Raw genomic sequence first — 9020 nt, forward strand, 5'->3', positions numbered from 1 at the left:
CCAGCTGTTCCTCCCTTTCTTTTGACACTCATCCAGCTGTCTGCCGGGGACAGGATTTTTGAACCTTCATGGTTTTTTGATCTGTGTCTCCTCACATGGTTTTACTTTAAAAACAAGTATCAGAGGATGACTTAAGAAACAACGTTGATTTGAGTTCAGGGCAGTGGAGGCAAAACAGACTAGATTATAAGTATCCCCCCAAATGTCTCCTGATGGACAGGACCCCTCTCCAGCCTTTGGTGCCAGCTTCTCTGCTATGTAGAGACAGGAAAGATACGACCAGCAGAGAACCTCTACATTCAGGCTCCGTGTACAAGAACAGAACAATGCCATGGGCTGATTGATTTCTATTCTGAGAAAAAACAGACACCTTGTACAGCGGATCTTGGAGAGCCCAATATATTGCTCTTTGTTTCCTTGGTCCACTCATAAGCTGTTAGAGACAAGACTAATAGGGGAAATGTTGGTGTGGCCACCTGGATCCGTTGTTACTGAGGGCCATGGTACAGCAATGATCTCAGGTCGTGATGGAAAAGCAGAGTTCTGCTCATGAAGTCTTTAAACCACGATTTGAGGATTTCAATAGCTCAGACATAAGTTAGGGGTTTGTAACAGGAATGGGTGGGTGAGATTCCGTGGCCTGCGGTGTGCAGGACGTCAGACTAGACGATCGTAATGGTCCCTTCTGACCTTAAAGTCTATGATTCTATAAGAAAGACTGTTACGTTAGGCCAGGTCTGTACATAAAGTGGTACTGATGGAACAAAAAGTGTGATTTTTATATCAGTTCAGTTACCAGTGCAATATTGTTCATGGACACGTACATCCATTCAAACCCGGCTCAGAGCAGTTTAGCTTGCATCCGTAAATGCACAGGCCCAGGCTAAACCAATGTAATCAGTTTTAAACTGATATGAAAGACCACATATGAAAGGGGCAGCAGTTTAACTAAATCGATTTCAGTTAAACCAATGCAGTTTTTGTGTGTAGAGAGTCAATTGAGAGGAATAACTGAGAACTATCTGTGGATAATTTCCTTTTCACCTGAAAAAAAAACGTGGCTGCCCAGTTACTGCAACATCCAAGAGCTACCTGCAGAAATCGGATGAGTCTTCCCCAAGTTCACACAGTTATTTTTTTTTAAAAATCAAACATACATATTTTCAAATCCAATGTTAAAACTCCAAGGCAAGTTTTCCATTCTCCAGGAGTGACTGTTATTCTGCAGAGATAAGAAAAGGTGCCCGAGAGCCAATGGAGTCAAAGACGCAGCTGGTTTGGGAAACAGAACGCAAGAGCTCCTGATCTTGGACAGGTCTGTTAACTCTCAATGGCGGAAAATAAATGAAAACCGTCAGAAGTAACAGTAAGGCCTCAGCCTGAAATCTGTAAACCCTCCATTGCGAGTGGGGACTCTTGCTTCATCTCTGCTGAACGTCTCAGCGGGTTCTGTGTCCTTTTAGCGCACCAAAGGGCGCTCCCGCTACCAGACTGCACTGAAGACAATGTGAAAGAGAAGAGACAGAAAGATTCGTTTCCAAACATGAAGATGACCCTAAAACGCAAGCCAGCAAAAAACCGCAACCCTTGCCTTAGCATTAGTGAGGAAGGTCTTTCTGTTCCATACCAGTACGTTTTTTGGTTCAGAAAATGAACCCTGATCCTAAACTGGTGAATGATAAACCTTAGTGGGTGACATCCTGAGTCAGGACTCCTAGGTTCTCTTTCTGGTTCTGTATTGATCTGTCATGTGGTGGCGTGGGCACCCAGAACTCCCTTTGAGGTCAGTAGGTGCTCAGGATCATTGCAAATCAAGTCATAGCACCCCGTGCCTTGGGCTAGCTACTTTGTGACTCTGCTGTGTCAACCCTTCCCCTCTTCAGAGGCGCTGGAAGCTTAATTGCTTGGAAAGCACTTTGAAATCCTTAGATGGAAGCAGAACCAAAAACCTGATTCCAAACCTGCCCAAACTTCAGGGAAGTTGATCCATGTCCAAGCTTTGCAGCTATATCTATAAAGGGATGAACAACACACCCAGATTAAAACACCTCTGTCACCTCCCAGGCTTCAGATCTAACCCAATTTTCGCTCTCTCTCTGGAACTAAGGCTGTGTGGAGATGTAATCTGACAATCTGAGCTGCCATTTCCCATGCTAGGGAGGTCAAAGACAGCAGCAGGAGAGCTGTGACAGTGAGGGATTTTTCAGTTCCGTGACAGTTCCAAAAATTTGTGGGGAGAGGGGAATAATTTTCAGTCAAACCAAAAAAAACTGCTTCAAAATTTTGGTGAATCTAAAAGTCAGGAAGAAAATTCATTTTGAGTCAAATGAAAAATTTTATTTTGATGGTTACCCCTTTTCAACACTTTTGATTTTTTAAAAATAAAATTCAAGGCGATTCTGAAGACAAGTCATCGTGAACCAAAATATTTTTTTTCAAAAAAGTCAAAAATGAAACTTTTCCATTTTTCCAGAATTTTTTTAAAGTATTTTATTTGGCAGAAACAATTCAGCAAAACCAGCACAAATTTGCCAAACATTTTGGTGAGTCCAAATCTGCATTTTTCACCAACAAATAGTTTAGGCCAAAAAATTCCACCTAGCTCTAATCAGCAACATGGGCTACCATCGGCCCTGATCAGCCGGCTGGAGCGTTCAGATTTCCTTTATGTAGCATTTGACTCAGAACAACGCCCAGACATCTGAAGGAAGCGGACTCGGAGGAATGCACATTTCAAGGGTGGTTGTGTGCTGGGAGTGGCTTAAATTCAAATTCACAACCTATTTGTCACAATGGTTCTTCTTCTGTTTGCATCCTTTCTGATTTTTTTTATCCCCTCCTTTTGCCCGCATATATTGCCAGAGTCAATAACATCCCAATGAGGTTCCACCACAAACTGACGCATGTATTGGTTTGCAACAGAGCATGGAGAGCTTTGCTTATGTCTGGCTCCTATATACCACAGACAGTGCTAAGATAGTAGCACTTTTGCCTCAGCGGCTGAAGGCTGGGGGTTCAAGTCAATATTATTTTTTATTACAGTAATACCTAGAGACCCCCGAACAAGATCAGGGACCCACTGTGCTAGGTGCGTCCCTGACTGGTCTTTGTGCAGGCAAAAAGTATTATTGTGCCCATTTTAAAGTTGGGGAACTGAGCCACTGAGAGATGCCAATGAAAGTCAGTGGGAGTTAGGCTTGTAAATCACTTAGGGACTTTTGAAAATATTACCCAAGGTCACACAGGGAGAGCTAGGAAATGGCCCCAGATCTCTCAAATCCTAGTTTAACACCTTCACCACAAGACCAAAATCTTGCACCCAGATTTGAGTCCATGCCCAACGCTAATGCCAGAGGGAACTGCACTTAGATGGGATATTCAGCCTAACACAGATCTCCTCTAAGGGCTGTCACAAAGGAAGTTACAGACCCCAGGGCACTTTCCCAGATAGCACAGGGAAAGGACTTGAATGTCCCCTCCCAGTAGGAGCTAGTACATGAGGATTGCCTAGGGCAGAGTAACTGGTGGTACTTGCTCTCACAGCATGTAGATGAGTAACATAACAGGAGTACGAAAAGTGCTTAGATGTTATTTTAGGACTTGGGCCCAATTCTCAGCGGGTGTAAGTTGGAGCCGTTCCATTAGAATTTGGCCCTGTGCTTTGGTCTTGAATGATTTTGTACTTTTGAGAATTGTTAAACTGCCTCCTAGAATTTAGCAGTGGATTATACCCTGCTCTAGGGTTCCATGCACTGATTTAAACATTCTGTTGCAAGCACATCATTCTCTATGGATTTCTATCGGACTCTTCCACACAAGTCCGTTGGGCATCTCCTACTTGACCAGGCCTATGCCTGCAAAGGGCAGGGCGTGTTAGGGCAGCCCACTCCTACCTCTCTCCTTGTGTGAACTCTCGAATGGTACTGTCCCAGTAATCCCCTAGGATCTGACCAGAAGGGAATGACTGTCTCATTTGCAGTTTAAATTTTCTCATAAAGAAGTTCACTCCCTGCAGGCTTGGCTGTCATCACAGCCCTTCGTGTTGCCACCCTCTCTGCCTGTCCCTTTCAGAGGCTCCTGGCCTTCCACTCAGTCCTGGCCATGCATTGAGCTGCAAAGCGCACCGGGCACCGAGAGGCATCTCGGACCTCTTTGCCAGGTGGCATTCGATACAGCAATCAGTTTCCCAGCGTTACACAGCCTTCCTGTTTGGTAACTTGTCACGAGGCCTCAGAGAGAAAGGAAATCTTTAGCAACTGGCAGCCTTCTCCACTTTTTGGACAAACACACTGTTAGTCAGCCATGAGCACTGCCCTTTCCATGTAGGTTTCAGATTGGGCTGTTTGATGCACTGTAGCTGATTGAGCCAATAAGATGACCGATAAGACGCTTAGTGGCAAAGCATTGTGTGTTGAAACACCTGGATTCCCTAAAGCCACATGTTTGAATCCTACCAGGGATACCACATCCCTTTGTTCTTCCAAGGGAAATAAAGACATAACCCTAGAAAGTTAAAAAAGTGTGTGGATCTGTCCAATGAGCCCTTCGAACCAAAGGATATGGAAGGTCTCCATAGCATTTCTAGCAGAGAAAGTGAGTGCCCCTGGTCAATTTTTCCCCTGCCACAATATCATGCCCTGTCCTGTGTGCTGGATGGCAGCTGTCCCCCATCCTAGAAGTGGTTGCATCAGTGGAGCTGGGTAAGTGCTTTAGGAGGAAAGGTGCATTATAAATGTAACATTTTATTACAGAGACCTAAACACCAGGACATAGTGCGTGCTCTGCAACAAGGGTGAGTTGAGGAGCAGCCAGACTAGATCAGACCCGTGGTCCATCTAGCCCAGTATCCTGCCTCCAACAGTGACCAGCTCCAGGTGCTTCAGAGGAGGTGCAAGAAACTCCAGTGATTATTATTAAACAATCTGTCCATAAACAATGGTGCTTTTTAACAGATCCCGACTCAACCCAGTGGAAACAAGCACAGCAAAGCTCCACATCAGGCGTGATGTACTGGTTTGGCTACAAGAAGATCCCACTGACATTTGATCCCGAACTTGAACTCAACCACTCTGTTGGAATATGGAAGAGTGTGGGTAACTTTGCTTCTTTTCCTGACTCTCTGCTCTTCCCAGGATTAGAAATCCAGAAATACCAGCTCGTGATGGTCCCAGTCCCTACCAAACCCAGGGAACGCTTCAGCGTAAGCCAAAGGGCAGTCAGAGACACTTGGATATATTCAGAGGAGCACCTGAGCCAGTCATTTGTAGGTTTGACGCTTGCTCACTCCAAGCTGACCCCTGCAGAGGTGAGTCAATGACCCTCTTCCGAGAGGAATGCCAAAGTGTCAGGGCTGGCAGGGACATCACAGGAGGACGAACAGTCTAGTGGGTAAAGCCTAAGAGGAGGAGTCCTGCTGGAGGAGTTCTATATACCGGACCCTGAAATCATTTCACCTTCCTGTGCTTCCATTTCCCCATAGGGGGGGCTCAACAACCTGCTTAATTCAGATATTTTTGAAAAGTGCTTTGAGATCCTCAGATGGGAGGGGCTAGAAAAATGCAACGTGATTAGTCCAGCTTCCAAACCTCTTGCCTGTCGCACTCCCCCCCCCCCCCCGACTCCGAGCTGAACACCGGCTAGCTGCTCTCCAGCTGGTATCGATCACCATGGCTCCACAGACGACACTGAACTCCAGCTGAGACGCTGGCCCATCATCTCTGCCTGAGGAGGGGGGAGAAGGAGTCTTTCCTGTTGTATCCCCTCGCCTCCGTGGGTCAGAGGAGCAAGATGAAACGGTTCTGAACCCACGGCCCTCTGCCCAGCTGCATCATCAGAAAGCAGGGCCTGCAAGACGTTTAGCTCAGCGGCAGAAAACCTTGTGCAACTGACGCCCTTCTGCGTCTTGCAAGCTCGGGACCAGCCCCACCCTGCTCCGTTCTTTACTGCCTCCTGCTGACCAACCTTGACCTTTCGGGCATTGACTGCAGGTCCCTTCCCTCCCCCATCCCCTGTTCTGCATCCTGGGTCTGGCTTTGCAGAAGCTGCTGGCTGTGCCTTGCATGACTTCTCTGGATGGCTGTGGTTGCTGCTGTGATGAATCGGCTATTTCCTGTCTGAAAGGAGCCAAAATCCAGGCAGAAGCCACTGAGGTCTGCAAAGGAAAACAACTAAACTGGCGAGAAGAGGCGCAGCCTCTCTGGGGCTCAGGCTGAGAGAAGGGGAGAGGAAGAGGGGGGCCAAGGCATTTATAGAACATCCCTCTCCAAGTGAGTGTGGCTCGTAGGCCCATGCCACGCTACATCCACCCCCCCCCCCCACCCTAAGGCCCCACGCTGGTCTGGCTGGCCTTCACAGCTGAGGCCAATCAGGGCCACTCTTGGGTTGGCCAGCCCGTGATTGCGTTACCCAGGAAGACCCTGGAAGTGAGGTAGCTGCCTCAGCTGCTCTCCCTGGCACTTGTGAGGCTGGGCATGGAGGGGTGAGCTTTGGACCTGAAGCTAGATCCTCCATTTCAGCCAGCTTTTCCCAGGCCTCTCCTGCACCCGCCCTTCTAGTGGTATTTGGGGTATTGATTCTCCAAACAAGCAGCGCCGCTCATTTGCTCAAAAGTGGCATGTTCCAGCTGCCTGCTTTGACCACGGGGATGGCCAAAGAAAAGCAGCTTCTCCCAGGGGAAGAAGCTCTGCTTCATCATTTCGACCAACCAGCCACAGGCCTCTGGCCCCCCAGCGCCTGCTGAGCAGATCATGGCACATTACAGGGCAGCAGGGCAAGATTCTTTGAGCACTGGAGGAAGAGTTGGATCTAGTTTAGGATCCACGCAGTTGCAGGTCCTGCCAGGGAAGCTGGTGATTAAGTCCACTCAGTCCTACTTCTTGTTCAGCCAATTGCTCAGGCAAACGAGTTTGTTGACATTTACGGGTGATAATGCTGCCTGCTTCTTATTTACAATGTCCCCTGAAAGTGAGAACAGGCGTTCGCATTGGCACTATTGTAGCAGGCGTCACAAGGTATTTAAGTGCATATGCTAACCATTCGTTTGCTCCTTCAGGCTCTAAAGTTTTGCATTGTTTTGTTTTTGAGTGCAGTTATGTAAAAAAAAGCAAAACAACTACATTTGTAAGTTGCACTTCCATGATAAAGAGATTGCACAACAGCACTTGTCTGAGGTGAGATGAAAAATATTATTTCTTTTGTTTATCTTTTTTACAGTGCAAATATTTGTGATCAGACATAATAATATAAAGTGAGCACTGCACACTGAGTTTCCTGTGTCGTAACTGAAATCAATATATTTGAAAATGTAGAAAAACTTCCACAGATATTTATAACACATTTAAATCGGTATTCTATTATTGTTTAACGGTGCGATTAAAACTGCGATGAATCACAACTATGTATTTTAATCTCATGATTAATTGCAATTATTTTTTTAATTGTTTGACAGTTCTACCTTCGACCATTTTGTTTGAAACTTGCACTACCTTTTATTAGTGCCAGAGCAATTATCTAGAGTGTTGACGTGACCAAACACCGCAGCCCAACTGACGATATAAAGAGACACAGCACACGCCTTGCTACCTGAGAGAGCCAACGCGCTAAGGAATGAGCGGCTTTCACAGCTGTAAGCAGGTGCATAGTTATTAACAAGGCATGGCAGGAGTAGTTCCCACTAGACAGGAAGTCACAAAATAACATAGAATCATAGAATATTAGGGTTGGAAGAGACCTCAGGAGACCTCAGCTGCTTTCAACTACCTGAAAGGGGGTTCCAAAGAGGATGGATCTAGACTGTTCTCAGTGGTAGCGGACGACAGAACGAGGAGTAATGGTCTCAAGTTGCAGTGGGGGAAGTTTAGGTTGGATATTAGGAAAAACTTTTTCACTAGGAGGGTGGTGAAACACTGGAATGCGGTACCTAGGGAGATGGTGGAATCTCCTTCCTTAGAAGTTTTTAAGGTCAGGCTTGACAAAGCCCTGGCTGGGATGATTTAGTTGGGGATTGGTCCTGTTTTGAGCAGGGGGTTGGACTAGATGACCTCCTGAGGTCCCTTCCAACCCTGATATTCTGTGATTCTATGATCTAGTCCAACCCCCTGCTCAAAGCAGGACCAACACCAACCAAATCATCCCAGCCAGGGCTTTGTCAAGCCGGGCCTTAAAAACCTCTAAGGATGGAGATTCCACCACCTCCCTAGGTAACCCATTCCAGTGCTTCACCCCTCTCCTAGTGAAATAGTGTTTCCTAATATCCAACCTAGACCTCCCCACTGCAACTTGAGACCATTGCTCCTTGTTCTGTCATCTGCCACCACTGAGAACAGCCGAGCTCCATCCTCTTTGGAACCCCACTTCAGGTAGTTGAAGGCTGCTGTCAAATCCCCACCTCACTCTTCTCTTCTGCAGACTAAATAACCCCAGTCCCCTCAAAATACCAGTTCCCTCATAGCATGAGTCATTCACAAAGCACGTGTCAATGACTCATGGTCAAACTACCAATGATCCTTTTAGGTCTGTTCTAACATGGGATTGGATGACATCTCATAACAATCTGCTCTGGATGATCAAAAGCAAGGAAAAGATTCCCATTGGACAGCAGAGCTGGGGGTTTCCAGCGCAAGAAGCACTACAGATGGGAAATCAAGCGTACTGACAGGTGCACTGGCAAAGCCACACGGGTGCTGCGGGTCAGGAGGGAGAAGTATCTGCAGAGCTGTGCCTGGAAACCCAGGGCTGCCAGTCAGGATTAAGGTGCACAGATGCAATTCTTTGTAGCAGGAATTGCTGGCATAACTCTTGTTATCCCACCAGTGCCACCAATCTGCCACATTCACGAGGACTTACATACCATCCACATGCACTCCCTTTTCTCAGGACAATGTGATTAGAAAACCCGCCTTTAGTGCTGTCTATTGCTGACGGGCGAGACCAACGTAACACAAGCCCACCTAAGTCACTGGAGACTGCATGTTTCCCAGGAGGTTTCATTTGGTTGCAAAGCTTCTCCCATTAAAATAAAT

Source organism: Lepidochelys kempii, chromosome 18 (genome assembly GCF_965140285.1).
Source record: "Lepidochelys kempii isolate rLepKem1 chromosome 18, rLepKem1.hap1, whole genome shotgun sequence".
Classification (NCBI taxonomy): Eukaryota; Metazoa; Chordata; order Testudines; family Cheloniidae; genus Lepidochelys; species Lepidochelys kempii.